General features: G+C 45.1%; 1 non-coding gene across 1 annotated transcript; it reads left to right on the forward strand.

The window, feature by feature from the left end:
- Positions 1-15522: 15522 nt before the first annotated feature.
- On the forward strand, positions 15523-15597 carry Trnas-gga (transfer RNA serine (anticodon GGA)). The gene has a single exon. It is a non-coding gene; the product is annotated as a tRNA-Ser (tRNA).
- The last annotated feature ends 2879 nt before the right edge of the window (positions 15598-18476 follow it).

Below are 18476 nucleotides of genomic sequence, written 5' to 3' on the forward strand. Positions count from 1 at the left end.
GGTGATATGATACTGCGTGAAGAGTTTGACAAAGCACTGAAAGACCTGAGTCGAAACAAGGCCCCCGGAGTAGAAAACATTCCATTAGAACTACTGACAGCCTTGGGAGAGCCAGTCCTGACAAAACTCTACCATCTGGTGAGCAAGATGTATGAGACAGGCGAAATACCCTCAGACTTCAAGAAAAATATAATAATTCCAATCCCAAAGAAAGCAGGTGTTGACGGATGTGAAAATTACCGAACTATCGGTTTAATAAGTCACAGCTGCAAAATACTAATACAAATTCTTCACCGACGAATGGAAAAACTGGTAGAAGCCGACTTGGGGGAAGACCAGTTTGGATTTCGTAGAAACGTTGGAACACGTGAGGCAATACTGACCCTACGACTTATCTTAGAAGAAAGATTAAGGAAAGGCAAACTTACGTTTCTAGCACTTGTAGACTTAGAGAAAGCTATTGACAACGTTGACTGGAATACTCTCTTTCAAATTCTGAAGGTGGCAGGGGTAAAATACAGAGAGCGAAAGGCTATTTACAATTTGTAAAGAAACCAGATCGCACTTATAATAGTCGAGGGGCATGAAAGGGAAGCAGTGGTTGGGAAGGGAGTGAGACGGGGTTGTAGCCTCTCCCCGATGTTATTCAATCCGTATATTGAGCAAGCAGTAAAGGAAACAAAAGAAAAGTTCGGAGTAGGTATTAAAATCCATTGAGAAGAAATAAAAACTTTGAGGTTCGCCGATGACATTGTTATTTTGTCAGAGACAGCAAAGGACTTGGAACAGCAGTTGAACGGAATGGACAGTGTCTTGAAAGGAAGGTATAAGATGAACATCAACAAAAGCAAAACGAGGATAATGGAATTTAGTCGAATTAAGTCGGGTGATGCTGAGGGAATTAGATTAGGAAATGAGACACTTAAAGTAGTAAAGGAGTTTTGCTATTTGGGGAGCAAAATAACTGATGATGGTCGAAGTAGAGAGGATATAAAATGTAGACTGGCAATGGCAAGGAAAGCGTTTCTGAAGAAGAGAAATTTGTTAACATCGAGTATTCATTTAAGTGTCAGGAAGTCGTTTCTGAAAGTATTTGTATGGAATGTAGCCATGTATGGAAGTGAAACGTGGACGATAAATAGTTTAGACAAGAACAGAATAGAAGCTTTCGAAATGTGGTGCTACAGAAGAATGCTGAATATTAGATAGGTAGATCACATAACTAATGAGGAGGTATTGAATAGAATTGGGGAGAAGAGGAGCTTGTGGCACAACTTGACTAAAAGAAGGGATCGGTTGGTAGGACATGTTCTGAGGCATCAAGGGATCACAAATTTAGCATTGGAGGGCAGCGTGGAGGGTAAAAATTGTAGAGGGAGACCAAGAGATGAATACGCTAAGCAGATTCAGAAGGATGTAGGTTGCAGTAAGTACTGGGAGATGAAGAAGCTTGCACAGGATAGAGTAGCATGGAGAGCTCCATCAAACCAGTCTCAGGACTGAAGACGACAACAACAACACCAAACAAAAATACTTATAGAGACAGTACTGTTTTGAGTTGTGTATAATTGTAATTGACGCTGGTGAATTCGGCTGTGTGCTAAATTAAGTTGGCTGCTTACCTCAGGGACAGAGGCGTAAACAGTACCGTCACTGCGGGGTTGGAGGATGTGAGGGGGGTGAACGTTTTACTGTTTGTCTTCCGCTCCTGAAAACTTACGGCCGTGGGCGTCTCGTACCGATCAGCTGCTACAGCATACACTTTGGTGCAGAAGTAATATGGATTCGTGAATCTGCATTACAGAGACGGTGATCTTCAAATGCGGTACATGTTTGTAGCAAGGAATACGGAATTAAATTAAGGCTCTTGTAATAGACGGAAAAAGACATTCAAAACTTCTTTAAGGTTGAATAACAAGTACACTGTTTTTGTTATACTGATTTTTATTTCAAACTAGTTTTCGACTTATTAGGCCATCTTCTGGAAACAACTGACTGGCGTCTTAAAAGGACACTGGTTCTTAGGTAACCAAAAATGTCGGTAAAGATTGTTGCGCATCAAACTTGTTTCTTAACGTTGATATTAAACTTTATACACTACACAATGTTGAGGACAATAAACAATTAAACTACACAATATTACAGCTTTATATATATATATATATATATATAAATATATATATATATATATATATGTGTGTGTGTGTGTGTGTGTGTGTGTGTGTTTTAACTTGTAAATAATATTGTTTACAATGTAAAAATGTTGGTTGCTCAACATAAGTTACTAGTGCTGAGTTTAATAGTTCTCAACCAACATCACGACTATGGTATCATAACCATATAAACCGAGCGAGGTGGCGCAGTGGTTAGCACACTGGACTCGCATTCGGGAGGACGACGGTTCAATCCCGCGTCCGGCCATTCTGATTTAGGTTTTCCGTGATTTCCCTAAATCACTCAAGCCAAATGCCGGGATTGTTCCTTTGAAAGCGCACGGCCGACTTCCTTCCTCGTCCTTCCCTAATCCGATGAGATCGATGACCTCGCTGTTTGGTCGCTTTCCCCAAACAATCCAATCCAAACCATAACGTGTAATACTGTAAGACTTTTTATTTTAATTATTTTGTATAATGCTGCCAATGGCCTAATGTTTAGCTTACAATGCCAAAAAACATGTTTGTTGCACAACATAAATAGAGAGTGCTCAGTTTAACAGTTTCTCAGCCACTGTCAAGACCACAGAAAAAATATGTATATATTATAACCATTTAACCTGTAATATTGTCTAGCTTAGTTACTTATTGTGCTTAACGTCGTCCATTGAGTAAAGTGTAATAAGTGCGATGCACAGCAGTCCATGCAAGTGATTTGTATCTTTGCCTGTAATGTTTGGTTACCTAAAAACCAGCATCCCTTTCAGATGCTAGTCAGTTGTTTCATGAAGATGGCGTAATAAGTCAAAAACTAGTTTGAAATAAAGAAAAATCAGTATAACAAAAACAGTGTGTTTGTTATTCAACCTTAATTATGGACTTGGTTCAAAATGGTTCTGAGCACTATGGGACTCAACTGCTGAGGTCATTAGTCCCCTAGAACTTAGAACTAGTTAAACCTAACTAACCTAAGGACGTCACAAACATCCATGCCCGAGGCAGGATTCGAACCTGCGACCATAGCGGTCTCGCGGTTCCAGGCTGCAGCGCCTTTAACCGCACGGCCACTTCGGCCGGCAATTATGGACTTGTTTCAGCAAGAAGTAACGGAAGAATCCATGAATAAGACATTCAGTATCTCATTTTGCATAATGTACTTCAATGTAAGTACAATTACTGTTATTAATTAATTAATCATCTCGTCTCCCATACAGCACAATAACACTTCTTAAGGCAATTATACTGTCACAACTTTGGGGTCGCCGAGGATGGCAGCAATCTGAAACAGAGAACAGTTGACTTTCTGAGCTGAAGATTCTTTCAATACTGATGCTATGTAACTGACAAGTTGAACATTAACTTGTATTAAGTTTCATCAATAACCTATTCCTGGGCGTATGTTTGTACGAACACTTTTTGTTTATTTTGGTCTTACGAACCTGTCTCACAAAATTCGTAAAATTAATATAGAATCACCCGGTGTTTACTTTCGTCTCTTAGACTCTCGTTTCCTCAGATAATTCTGCCAGTAGAGTGCGTGCAGAATACTGTGGCCGATAGTAGCGCAAACGACAAAATGGCTTTGAGCCGTATGGGACTTAACATCTGAGGTCATCAGTCCCCTAGAACTTAGAACTACTTAAACCTAACTAACCTAAGGACATCACACACATCCATGCCCAAGGTAGGATTCGAACCTGCGACCGTAGCGGTCGCGCGGTTCCAGACTAAAGCGCCTAGAACCGCTCGGTCACACGGGCCGGCGCAAACGACAGGGCGTAGCTGGGGAGAGTGGTACTGGTGGGGGTTGAGGACAGGCTCTGTAGGGGAAATTCCGAGCGCTGGAGGGGAAGTGACGTTGTTAACTGAAGCCTACGCTCACTTTTCCTCTAAATATTAAGTGGGAACCCTCCATGCCCACTCTTGCATGGTTACCATTCAAAAACGATCTACTGTCACCTCTGCTTTGGTTAGTGTTTAAAAAGAACTCTGCCAAAAGCGCAGCAATTTATTTTCGCCTGGCCTGTTAAACATTTGTAACTTACAGACAAGTGTCGCGAGTGGAAAATTATGAGTAAAGCCTACACATTTCTCTTGTTGCGACGTTAAAATTTCCTTATTTTCCCAAAACACATCTGAGTTTACACAGTCTCACCTCTCTAACATGTTGTGCAGAGGCAATTGCGAGAGAATTATGAACAGTGGTTAATTAAGTTTATTAAGTGAGGAACTGAGAAGAAGTAAGGTCAGTATCTTACGAAAAAGCACAACCTCGGTACAAAATAAACGTGTAATGTCTTCACTTATGTTGTTCCAAAATCCATAGCATTTCTCATTTCACCAGCTATCGATGTCCCTTAAAATTTACATTGTTTCATCGGAAAAGTCTGTAGTTAGCAGACTAACATGGGAGGTAATGAAGTTTTGCACAGTAACCATATGGCAAAAAAACACTCCTCTTTGTGTCAAAATCTCATTTCTATACCTAAAACCATTTAAGAAATATGAGGAATGGTGTGGGTATTTCATTCTGGCTTTATCGACAGTGCGGCGCGATGGTAAATGAGTGGGCTATGTCACATCAATTTTCTCGAGTTTAGTTACAGATAGAGACCTCCACACAAGTGTAAAGAAAAATTCAAAATGTTTATGCGCAGCAGTATACCTGAAGAGCCAAAGAAACCGGTATACCTGCCTAATATCGTGTAGGGTCCCCGCGAGCACGCAGAAGTGCCGCAACACGACGTGGCATGGACTCGACTAATGTGTGAAGCAGTGCTGGAGGGAAATGACACCGTATATCCTGCAGGGCTGTCCATAAATCTGTACGAGTACTACTGGGTGGAGATCCCAGATACGCTAAATAATGTTCATGTCAGGGGAGTTTGGTGGCCAGTGGAAGTGTTTAAACTCAGAAGTGTGTTCCTGGCGCCACTCTGTAGCAATTCTGGACGTGTGGGGTGTCGCATTGCCCTGCTGGAAAGGCCCAAGTTCGTCGGAATGCACAATGGACATGAATGGATGCAGGTGATCAGACAGGACGCTTACGCATGCGTCACCTGTCAGATTCATATCTAGATGTACCAAGGATCCCATATCACTCGAACTGCACACACCCCACACCATTACAGAGCTTCCACCAGCTTGAACAGTCCCCTGCTGACATGCAGGATCCATGGATTCGTGAGGTTGTCTCCAGACCCGTACACGTCCATCTGCTCGATACAATCTGAAACGAGACTCGTCCGACCAGGGAAGGTGTTTCAAGTCGTCTACAGCTGTGTCGGTGTTAATGGTCCCAGGCGAGGCGTAAAGCTTCGTGTCGTGCAGTCATCAAGGGTACACGAGTGGGCCTTCTGTTCCGAAAACTCATATCGATGATGTTTCGTTGAATGGTTCGCACGCTGACACTTGATCATGGCCCAGCATTGAAATCTGCAGCAATTTGCGGAAGGTTTGCACTTCTGTCACGATGGACGATTCTCTTCAGTCGTCGTTGGTCCCGTTCTTGCAGGATCTTCACCGGCCGCACCGATGTCAGCGATTTGATGTTTTACCGCATTCATGATATTCACGGTACACTCGTGAAATGGTCTTAGGGGAAAATCCCCAGATGCTGTGTCCCATCGCTCGTCGCGCCAACTTTAACATCACATTCAAGCAAACTTAAATCTTGATAATCTGCCAATGTAGCAGCAGTAACCGATCTAACAACTGCGCCAGACACAATGTCTCATATAGGCGTCGCTGGCTGCAGAATCGTATTCTGCCTATTTGAAAATCCCTCTATTTGATTACGTATACCTGTACCAGTTTCTTTGGCGCTTCAGTGTATTATGTAATATGCACCAAACACAAAATCATAGAGATCTCCATTTTTCATTGCAAACATTTTCAAATTTGGGGCAGTTTCTTATTTCCACTTAAATATCACAATAACTATGACTATTAAGGAGATGAGTGGCACATAATAATGAACGTGACATATGAGCTACAAGTAAAGGGAAAATGAATTTTTTTACCGAACGCTTTCTGTAAAATTCTATCATCGCCGACCGGCCGAAATACGACAGTGTCGCCCCCTCCCTCCCCCCCTCTTTCGAACAAACGAATGAACTCGCCCAGCGCTTATTTTTTTCTCTATTGATTTTCAATTCCCCCCCAAGGGGGCGGGCTGGCAGCAGCTTACTACGCTGCTCTACAGCCTACAGACTTTTTTTAAATAAAGGAAGAAGAAAGAAACAAGGTAAAACAGGCGATAAAATGGTGATTTAAAGTGTAAAATGGCGTAAAAATGCGGAAAGTTAAAACAGAAAGCAAAAGGGGTTGTCAATGTAGATAAAATACACAGGAATCAGACAAGTAACATAGTAGACACACAATTAAAAAACACGGCAACAGTCTGGTTTCTGTTCGCAAGAGATAAAAGGCACACCCAGCGACAGTATGATGGCCGTTCGCAACAAGTCCCAAAAAACACAACACGGAGCACGCACTGGAAAAACACGCACTGTAGAACACTCACTGGAGAACACTGCACGATAGTGGCAGCACAAAGATGACACTCCCGAGCCAAAGGCAGAGGGGGGGGGGCGGCCCAGCAGGAGGGGGAAAAACAAGGAGGGAGGAGAGGAAAAAAAACGAAAAGGGGGGGACCAAGGAGGGAGAGGACTAATAAAGGGGGAGAAGGGAATGAGAGGAGGGAAATGTAAAAGGATGCGGAGGAGAGAAGGGGGCAAAGAGAGGGGAGGTGGGGAAGAAAGAGGATGGAAGGGGGGAGAGGGAGCCCGGGAAATGGACAGAGGAAAGGAGGGGGAGTGAGGATCAGAGTTGATAGGAGGGATAAATGGAGGGAGAGAGGGCATCATCTGGGAGGTGGAGTCGATGGAAGCCACCTTGGGAAAGGAGATGTAGGGTGTAGAGATGGAGGGTAGGGGGGACACAACGGTGAAGACGTGGCAGGGGGCGGGGATCGGAGAGGAGAGGAGCAACCAGAGGGTGAGGGGGTTCAAGACGGCGGGAGCTGTAGAGGATGCAGATATGTTCAAGGAATAGGAGCAGATGGGGGAAAGGAATGAGGATCCGCGTGGGGGACGGGAGGCGTATATGGAATGCGAGGCGGAGAGCATGACGCTCAAGGATCTGGAGGGACTTATAGAATTTGGGGGGGGGGGGGGGCAGATATCCAGGCACGACGGGCATAACAGACGATGGGATGGATTAAGGATTTGTAGATGTGCAGGATGGTAGAGGGGTGCAACCCCCAAGTCCGGCCGGAGAGGAGTTTGAGAAGTCGGAGGCGGTTGTGGGCTGTGGATTGGATGGAGCGGAGATGAGGGATCCAGGTGAGGTGACGGTCAATGGTGAGGCCAAGGTAGGTGAGTGTGGGGGTGAGGCGGACAGGACAGGCACAGACAGTAAGGGGGAAATCCAGAAATCCAGGAGCCGGAAGGAGCGAGTGGTACGACCTACGATGATTGCCTGGGTCTTGGAAGGGTTGAGTTTCAGGAGCCACTGGTTACACCATGCAGCAAAAAGGTCAAGGTGATTCTGGAGAAGGCGTTGGGACCGTTGGAGGGTAGGAGCGAGGGCGAGGAATGCGGTGTCATCAGCATATTGCAAGAGGTGTACTGGAGGGGGGGGAGTGGTCGGGGCATATCTGCCGTGTACAGGAGGTAGAGGAGAGGGGAGAGGAGAGAGCCCTGGGGCACATCCCAGCGCTTTGGACGAAACCTGGTCACTGCTCCTCGGCCACAGTATCCCGCAAGGACTCTTATACCCGAAAGGCATATGCTGCATTTCCTGCCCTCTCTCATCAGTTTTTAGTGCAGGAAAACATCAGGACACAATTCGCCGTGAAGTGCAACTATGGGCCGGCTCGCAGTTTCGTAGGCTACATAGGCCTGCAATGTTGTCTTGTCACGAACGATTCTGGACACAACATGAGTTTTCTACACACTAGGCCGACTGCTCCTGCCCACCGACTATTTTGGAATCACGGCGCTCTCTGGCGGCTTTTTCCGCGACCGGAAGCGTGTAGCGGCCAGACGGGAGGTTCAAAATGCTTCAAATGGCTCTGAGCACTATGGGACTTAACAGCTATGGTCATCAATCCCCTAGAACTCAGAACTATTTAAACCTAACTAACCTAAGGACAGCACACAACACCCAGTCATCACGAGGCAGAGAACAGACAGGAGGTCTTCCCTCTCGTAACAGCGAGCAGTGCTATATGGAAGTAGCAGGCAGTATTGGCGGCCTCTAGCCGTTGCGTGATAGTTTTCTTCGTCCGTCGCAGAGGCGTGCAATTAAGGGTGTAAATGCAATTGTGACAGATTTTCGGTCGCGCCGCTGTAGAGAGGAGAGTCCAGTTGCGTACTGTTCAGTTTGTTTCAGGAGGGGAAACGCCTTGAGTATTTTTCTTTGTGTTTTGCCTGTTTGGTTACTAACAATGGAAGCTTGGAAGCTGGCTGTCCACTGGGCCCTCTTACCACTAATTCCGAGGGAGGAGTGATGGGGAGTTTCCCTTGTAAGTGGCGAGTTGACTGAACGTCAGTCGCTTAATCCCACCAGCTGTACTGCTTCGTGCTGTAATCCCCAGCGTGCTGCGTGGTTACGCAGCGGATTTAGTGGTTGTGTGTCTGTTCTTAGTTATGGAAATTTGTGTTGGCTCCTCTTGAGTGTTTCCGTAATGTCGTGTAATTGTGCATTGGAACAGAGATGTCTATTTCGATGCGCACCGCGCGCAGGACTACAGGGCCAGTGCTATTTGTCGGTTGGACATTGTGCTCCAGTCAACGTTTGTGTTTCTGGTTGGTTTATGAATCACGTCTAGCGAACTTGTTGTTGGCTCGTTTTGCGATGTTTCCATTCTGACCTGTGGTTGCTAACGGATCAGTGGCTTTTGCGGGGTGTGCGAAACGCTGGAGGTTTGATCCTCCATCGTTATCTGCCGATGTTTCACCCGACCAGCTGTACTTACAGATTTGTTTGGTTGTGAAATATTAGTATAATGGCGTACCGCTGTCTGTAGCGGTGATTTGCGTTGCTTTAGCCAGCTTAGTGATGCGCAATGAGATCTGTACCGAGTTAGCTGTCATGCTGTAGGCTCCAGGAAGCAAACTTGCGAGTATTTGGAATTGTTTTCTCGGTTGTCACTGGACCAAAAATGTCGATTTTCGATTTATTTTTTATTTGTAAGTACAACTCATGGACAATAAATTTCCAGAGTTTCGATGTTGAAATCGCATCCGAAGTGCCTGAAAATTAATTTAAAGTGAGACGCGGCCTCCCAGCCACGCCCGCGTTTTGAAGTAGCACTTCAAGCTCAGAAGGATAACAACCCGTACACTCACAGGCTTCTGGCCGATCCTGCACTTCTCAAAAAGTGTGTTCGTGGCAAAACCCAAAATCCAAATGAGTCTGTAAATTCACTCATATGGAAACGATGCCCTAAAAACACATTTGCATCTGCTACAGCTGTCAGAACTGCAACTTATGATGCAGTTATTTTATTTAATGATGGGAACGTCGGGAGGATGAAGGTATTAGAAAGAATGGGCTCCAAGATAGGAAATTTTACTCAAGACATCCTGAGAAAAATAGATTTACAGCCCGTCTCTGCAGCTGAAAAGTCAGTTGAAGACCTGGTAAAGGAAAGAAGACAGACAACAAGAAACCAGAAGAGAAGCCTTGAAGGGAAAGGCGACCCAGAGTACAAATGTGGTGCCTTCTGAAGAAGTGACAAAAGGAAAAAAGTTAGGTTGAACTTTAAATTGAGTTTCCTGAAAAGTTTGTTTTTTAAAGTTTATGTACCTTTTCCTCGGATTCTAGGTGTAGTGGACGGACAAGGCAGCCAGTCCACAGTGAAGTAGCCGAAAGGGCACGCGTCAACTCACGCCGTCTGGCGTTAAGTCTGGAACAGGATTCGTAATGAATGTGATAAAGAAAAGAACGTAGCTACTAGAACACTTAACTTTTATATTGTCCTTTGGTATACAGCATTCTGGATGATACAAGTGAGACTCTATCTTGAGGTACATGCAACGTTACAAATGGTTAATGACGCCTTGCTAGGTCGTAGCCATGGACTTAGCTGAAGGCTATTCTAACTGTCTCTCGGCAAATGAGAGAAATGCTTCGTCAGTGTAGTCGCTAGCAACGTCGTCGTACAACTGGGGCGAGTGCTAGTACGTCTCTCGAGACCTGCCTTGTGGTGGCGCTCGGTCTGCGATCCTGACAGTGGCGACACGCGGGTCCGACATGTACTAATGGACCGCGGCCGATTTAAGCTACCACCTAGCAAGTGTGGTGTCTGGCGGTGACACCACACTAGGTATGCTAGAATTATGAAATTTTGTACACGTATTTCTGTAAACCTAATAAACGTTGCCTTAAGAGCAAATTTTGAAATTCTGATTGCAAGCTGAGATATGAGGCAAAGTGCTTGGAATTTTGCATGAATTTAAAATAGTACTTGTGGAATTATAATTAAAAAACTATAAAAATTCTCCTGTTTAACCTGTTCCCAAAACCTCATGAGAGAAGCTTACAACATATAAAGAGATGAAACAGAGAAATTTTTGTAGAAATCTCTTCAATAATTTCTGGAAAAAAGTAACATACATTATTTTTTGAAAATAAAATTTCAAATTTCATTCAAAATAAAAGTTGAATATATATAATCAAAGGGTTTTATACGTAAATGTGTTACTTTTATGTAAAGCGTGGTACAAAATTTCATTGCTATATCTCCAAAACTGTGGACTTGGTGCATTTTTGAAATAGTGTGTTTTTCATCAACGTCCCCCCTTAATAACTTACGTCAGATGGTTAGCGGAGGTGGAGTCCGCTAGAGAGTTAAATTTCTCTGGCTGTGTAGGGAAGTGTGGACCTAGTTATGCTGTCGTTTGGTGCTGCTCTGTCTAGCCTTCACTAGCTGTCTTTTTGTATTGCTTGTGTATTGAACACATGGTTGCGCACTTATTTGAAGTCACCGCCGTGTATTGATCAGTTTGGATTGAGTTTCACGCCTGTTAGTTCGTTGGAAGTAAAGAAGTCGATGTGTCTGGTGCTATGTGAACTTTTTGTAAATGTGTTGGTTCTGTTATTGTGTGTGCCCGCATCTCGTGATCGTGCGGTAGCCTTCTCGCTTCCCACGCCCGGGTTCCCAGGTTCGATTCCCGGCGGGGTCAGGGATTTTCTCTGCCTCGTGATGGCTGGGTGTTGTGTGCTGTCCTTAGGTTAGTTAGGTTTAAGTAGTTCTAAGTTCTAGGGGACTTATGACCACAGCAGTTGAGTCCCATAGTGCTCAGAGCCATTTTTTTTTTTTTTGTTATTGTGTGCAGGTGCCTGTATTTTAATTTGTTGTTCTCTTGTGGTATGCATGGAATGGTGGACGTGCGCTCATTGTCGAGGTTGGGTGTTGTTGGCAGTAACGAGTTTGAGCTCTCATACCTAAATCATACGGTGTGACGGGTTTCAATTCATTTAGTGACAAATTAGCTTAGGAAGCCGATTATTAAAGGCACTGCCCTATGCTTGTGGTATAATGCCAGTGACTGGGCAACTGCCTGTTTAGTGAGAAGGTGGCTTATTCCCTCCTATAATCTGGAAATTAGATTAAGGTACTGCTAGTGTCGATTAGTATATGGGAAAGGTTACCACACTATAGTTTTCTATTATTTTGTAACAGTTGTTAACTGGCATAGTGTAAGTCACACTACGTTACCAGTGAACGCTCTCGTGAAGTAGCTTGGGTTTGGCTTGCCATCTATTAATGAGTGGTCAGTATTGGTACCGTCTCTGTGCATCAGGCGTCTATTTGTGCTATGCTCAATGTTGCTTCGTAATAGTAGTGCATATCCTATTTTACATTTTGTGAGGCTGGAAACATTGAAGTTTTGGTAAAATGACTCTGTGGTTTTGTTCGCATTAATTCGTTCGGTCAGATGTTTTTATTTCATGATTTTAAATGTTCTCTGTCAGCGGTGTTGGTGCAAAACCACATTAATAGCATAGATGTCTGTTCCAGCACGTCCACTTCCCATTGCTCTGCACTCTCAACTACTCAGGGGCACACGCCATCGTTGGTACCGACTCCGCGCTGGTCGAGATGGGCGGATCTTCTCATCTGGCACCTGGCTCACAATAATTATACGATCGCTACATTTGTTATAAAATTTGAGTAAAACTGAGAAAAGTTACAAAAAAAGGAAAATGAAAAATAAATGTTTCAGTCGCGCCACACCCAGTCGCTAACCAACCTCTGGGAACCAATGGTAAACGTCATAGGAAGGATTTTTATGCTTTCCGCAGCCAAGAACCGTCACAAAAGTTGCTGCACTTCTCCTTCTCTTACAACCGCTTTCAGTCCAAGCAAACATCGTATCACGTAACGCCGTTGGAGGCAGTTGAAGTCCAGATCGAAGCTTCGCCTGCTGTATATCTACCTTATAGTATTACGTTCCCAGCGACGACACTGTACACAGCCCATACTTCCTGGCGAAAAAGAGGAAACAATCTACACTGATGAACCAAAACATTGTGACCATTGGCCACAGGGCGTTTGAATGCCGCCTGGAGGCGTACTGCGCCCTCTACGAGGCAAGTAAAGTGTCGAATACGGAATGATTCTAGCGAAGATATGGGCTGTAAGTGGGGAAACCCACTGACACGTGTAACTTACACGAAGGGAAAATTGTTATAGTCTGTCGCCTGGGAACGCCCGTCTCGAAAACATCTAAGTGGTCGTCTCTTGGTGTTCCACTGTCTTGCGCATCTATGGGAAGTAAACCACGATGGGCGACATGATGTAGGACGTTCATGTCTAATCACAGAACGTCCAGCTCGGAGGCTTGATCGCTTTATAAAGTAGGACAGGCGGCATCTAACAACAGAGAACACTATCGGTACAAAAACAAGTGTTTCGGAGCACACTGTTGAGTGCACACTGTTCAACAAGGGGCCGCACAGCAGACGCCCCCTACGCGTTTCTGTGTTGACGTAGCGACATCGTCAGTTACGACTGCAGTGGGCACGAAGTCATCGAGATTGGTCAGTGGATCAGGGGAAACGTATCGTCTGGTCGGATGAAGCACTTTTCTCGTTACGACAGGTCGATAGTCGTGTCTGTTTATGCGGCTGCTCGAAACATGCACCGCTCCGTGGATGTAGGCCGGTGGGGACAATGATACTGTCCGAGAGACATATACTTCAATTTTCCATAGGACATGTGCTAGAAATCGGAGGCGCCATGACGCATCTGGACTACATGAACGTTACTGAGGACCATTTGCATCCCTTTATGTTTCATGTCTTTCCCTACAGAGATGGCAACTTATAGCAAGACAACTGTCTGGGCACAGAGGCCAGAATCGTGCTACAGTGGTTTGAGCAGCTTAATAGTGGATTCATGGTGATGTCTTGGCTACCAAATGCGAATAATCTGAACCCGATGGAACGCATCTGGATCACTGCTTCGCTCATAGCCGTCAGTCCATAATTCACGTAAATTGCCTACCTGCGTGTAGACATCTGCTGGCACATATTTCTGAAACCTACCAAGGACTTGTCAAATCCATGTAAAGCATAATCCCTACTATAGTGCGTTCCAGACATCGACCAAAGGGCTATTGAGCAGCTGGTAGTAATATTTTGGGTAATCAGTGTAGTGTGGTTTTTAGATGCCCTGGTGAAATGCAAGAAACTGTGGATGAGAAAGATAATCACCGATGAATTTGAAGAAATTAATAAGGTTGAACGACGAGTAACGGCTTCCTTCATACATTGAACGGCCAAAGAAACTGGTATAGGCATGTGTATTCAAATACAAAGCTATGTAAACAGGGAGAACACGGCGCTGCGGTCGGCAACGCCTATATAAGACAACAAGTGTCTGGCGCAGTTATTAGATCGGTTACCGCTGCTACAGTGGCAGGCTATCGAGACTTAAGTGAGTTTGAACGTGGTGTTATAGTCGGCGCACGAGCGATGGGACACAGCATCTTCGAGGTAGCAATGAAGTAGTGATTTTCCCGTACGACCATTTCACGAGTGTACCGTGAATATCAGGAATGCGGTAAAACATGAACTCTCCAACATAGCTGCGGCTGGAAAAAGATCCCGCTAGAGCGGGACCAAGGACGACTGAAGAGAATCGTTCAACGTGACAGAAGTGCAACCCTTCCACCAATTGGTCTGCGTGCGAACCATTCAATGAAACATCATCGATATGGGTTTTCGGAGCAGAAGGCCCACTCGTGTACCCTTGATGACTACACGACACAAAGCCTTACGACTCGCCTGTGTCTGTCAACACTGACATTGGACTGTTGATGACTGGAAACATGTTGCCTGGTCGGACCAGTTTCGTTTCAAATTGTATCGAGTGGGAAGATGTGTACAGGTGTGAAGACAACTTCATGGATCCATGCACCCTGCATGTCATAAGGGGACTGTTCAAGCTAGTGGAGGCTCTGTAATGGTATGGTGCGTATGCAGTTGGAGGTTATGGGACCCCTGATACATCTACATACGACTCTGACAGGTGACAAGTACGTAAATATCCTGTCTGATCACCTGCATCCATTCATGTCCATTGTGCGTTCCGACGGACTTGGGCAATTCCAGCAGAACAATACATCCCACACGTCCAGAATGGCTACAGAATGGCTCCAGGAACACACTTCTGAGTTTGAACACTTCCACTTGCCACCAAACTCCCCAGACATGAACATTATTGAGCATACCCCCTCGTACTCTTATGGATTTATATGCGGCCCTGCAGGATTCAAGGCGTCAGTTCCCTCCAGCACAACTTCAGACATTAGTCGAATCCATGCCGTGTCGTGTTTCAGCACTTCTGCGTGCTCACGGGAACCCTACACGATATTAGGCAGGTGTACCAGTTTCTTTGGCTCTTCAGTCCAGGAGAAATAATATATCACTTCCAGAATAAGATATTCACTCTGCAGCGGAATGTGCGCTGATATGAAACTTCCTGGAAGATTAAAACTGTGTGGCGGACCGAGACTCGAACTCGGGATCTTTGCCTTTCACGGGCAAGTGCTCTACCAACTGAGCTACCCAAGCACGACTCACGCCCCGTCCTCACAGCTTTAATTCCGCCAGTACCTCGTCTCCTACCTTCCAAACTTCAGAGAAGCTCTCCTGCGAACCTTGCAGAACTAGCACTCCTGGAAGAGAGGAGAAACATGCCCCAGGCTGTGGCTAAGCCATGTCTCCGCAATATCCTTTCTTCCAGGAGTGCTAGTTCTGCAAGGTTCGCAGGAGAGCTTCTGTGAAGTTTGGAAGGTAGGAGACGATGTACTGGCGGAATTAAATGCTGTGAGGACGGGGCGTGAGTCGTGCTTGGGTAGCTCAGTCGGTAGAGCACTTGCCCGGGAAAGGCAAAGGTCCCGAGTTCGAGTCTCGGTCCGGCGCACAGTTTTAATCTGCCAGGAAGTTTCAAAAATATGGTGGTTGCTAGCTACGAAATCAATAATGCGGTGATTAGCATATGATACCAAATTAAGATTTATTCAGAAAACAGGATGAGCAATATTTCTAGCCTAACATGACAATACAATACACTCGCTAAACTAACTAGCCTATCATTGGCACAATGCATCATCTTTTCCTAACTACTTACGTCAACACTGAACCCGCAAGTGACTCTATTGAAGTTCTGTCTGAACGGACACAGACTCAGAGAGCGCCAGCCAAAGAGCTAGCGGAATACGAACTCATTTAGAATTACAGTGCCCTACTTTGGCTGATGATTGCTAATATCACCGTCATTCTCCGTGATGATTACGGCGGTCGGCCCAGCCAACGTCCTGATGCCGTCTTTCCCGTGAGCGAACTTGGCTTTAATCTCCAACGTGGACGTGGTTTGCGTCCGTAAACTCCTGTACGCAAGTGTTCAATTGCGGAGTCCGTCACTAGTCAATAATCAAGCTACTTGCACATATGCCAAGAGTAGTTGGTCGACTCAAGTGCGCGGCAGCAAAGGTACACTTCAGATTGCATATGAACACCACAAGTTAGTACAAATCTGTTTCTCTCCTCAGAAGAACAGATAATGCTACGTGTGTGGAGTCGTATGCTCTACACAGACTCCCATGTATCCGTGCGCGTTTGTACCCAACCACGACACAGAATTCTCCCGCGGTTACTGTTGCCGCCAAACTTTTAACACGTATCTCTACGCGCTCTGCGCCAATCCCGTCACAGTCTTCCGCAAATTTTCCACTGTGGCGCGAAATCGTCTTTCTCTCTTTCGCATATAGCTCCTTCTCGCTTCTTGTTGTGATGGCCCACCCTCTCCGAACGTCTTTGGTGGTCTGAAGTGCCAGCCGACAAAGGGGTCCGGCCGCGGCCATCCCGTTAGTTTGACATGACATGAACACCTTCCTTAGGGGTTCCGGCCGTGTTCCAGCCTCTGAGCCCATCTCGTTGGTCTGACATGACACACACAACTTCCTTTTCTGTGTCCATTCTCTCCTACCGGTGGGCCAAATATCAATTATTATTCAGTGTATTAGTGCTGATTTAGCATCATGTAAGGTGCAAAATCTGCTACCTTACAATCGGTTACTGCTGGTACAGTGGTAGGTTATCAAGATTTAAGTGAGCTTGAATATGGTGTTATAGCAGGCGTTCGAGCGATGGGACACGGCATCTTCGAGGTAAGAATGAAGTAGTGATTTTCCCGTACGACCATTTCACGAGTGTACCGTGAATATCAGGCATCCGGTAAATCACCGGATCTCTGACATCGCTGCGGCCGGAAAAAGGTCCTGCAAGAACAGGTCCAACGACGACTGAAGAGAATCGCTCAATTTGACAGAAGCGCAACCCTTCCGCAAATTTCTGCAGATTTCAATGCCGGGCCATCAACAAGTGTCAGCGTGCGAACCATTCAATGAAACATCATCGATATGAGTTTCCGCAGCAGAAGGCCCACTCGTGTAACCTTGATGACTGCAAGACCAAAGCTTAACGACTCGCCTGTGCCTGTCAACAGTGACATTGGACTGTTGATGACTGGAAATATGTTGCCTGGTCGGACCAGTCTCGTTTCAAATTGTATCGAATGGGAGGATGTGTACGGGTGTGGAGACAACTTCAAGAATCCATGCACCCTGCATGTCATAAGAGCACTGTTGAAGCTAGTGGAGTCCCTGTTATGGTGTTGTGCGTATGCAGTTGGAGTGATATGGGACCCCTGATACATTTAGATACGACTTTGACAAGTGACACGTCTGTGCGGCCCTGGTCAAATTGTTGGCAACATTTCACCACGTCTGGGTGGACACTGCATGCAGATTCGTCATTAAATTCTGAAAATGCGTCACTTCTTTGGGTAACGGTCTTAACGTGGGACAACATGTGCAGCTTACTTTCTGAAAGGCCTACGTATTTCAAACGTACGCTTTATGGAGTCACAATTCACGAAGACAGATGGGTATTACTTTCTGTCCACATACACAGTAATTTTGTATGAACCCCGAAGATTGAGTAACTATGTGTGTTAAAAACTTCTGCGACAAATATTTACAAATTTTTTGTCACATATTTATTATTTATAGGCAGCACTTACGATACTCCATGGCACAATCTTTACATCTGCGCTCTGGTGGAACTGTAGTTTTTTGATCAATACAGTCTTGCTGTGAACTTCTACGTGCACATTTCACAACATGCACTTAACGTTTCATTAGTATATTTTTAAATGAGTATTTACTTACCGGAGTATTGCCATTTTCTGCCCTGTGTACTCCTGTTGTCTTTAGTTTGTGGTACGTCTAGCGTTTTCATTTTAAATAACTTTTGCCTCGTTACGTTATCTGTGTTCATCTGCACGAATAATGACAAGGGACTCATGAAACAAAGACCAAGAAGTTTCCGAAGTATAATTAATCTCCGAGATACAGAAACAACTTTTGACGCAAATATGGTATGTCTTTGTGCCAGGAAAGCAGGCGCTCCAGCTGGGTCTTTACATCACAATCCGTAGTGAGTGGCATAAATATCACGCATCGCGTGCATAGCTCGCGCTATTTTGCATGGAAAAAAGTTATTAATTTCAGGATTAATGACAGGAATTACTGAAATGGGTGGAACTGTAGTTAGGCAAAACGCACGGAAAGCTTCCTATTTGACGAGATCTCAGAATATGAGAATGTTACAGTAAGACGAGTGTGGTGCAGGAATATGTAATACAGCACCAGAACAATAAATACACTCTGCAGCATTCCACAAGGGAAGGCATACTGCTGTTGCTCCTAGCACCTCTGCTGCTAGTTATTCTTGTTACTA

Source organism: Schistocerca nitens, chromosome 7 (genome assembly GCF_023898315.1).
Source record: "Schistocerca nitens isolate TAMUIC-IGC-003100 chromosome 7, iqSchNite1.1, whole genome shotgun sequence".
NCBI lineage: Eukaryota > Metazoa > Arthropoda > Insecta > Orthoptera > Acrididae > Schistocerca > Schistocerca nitens.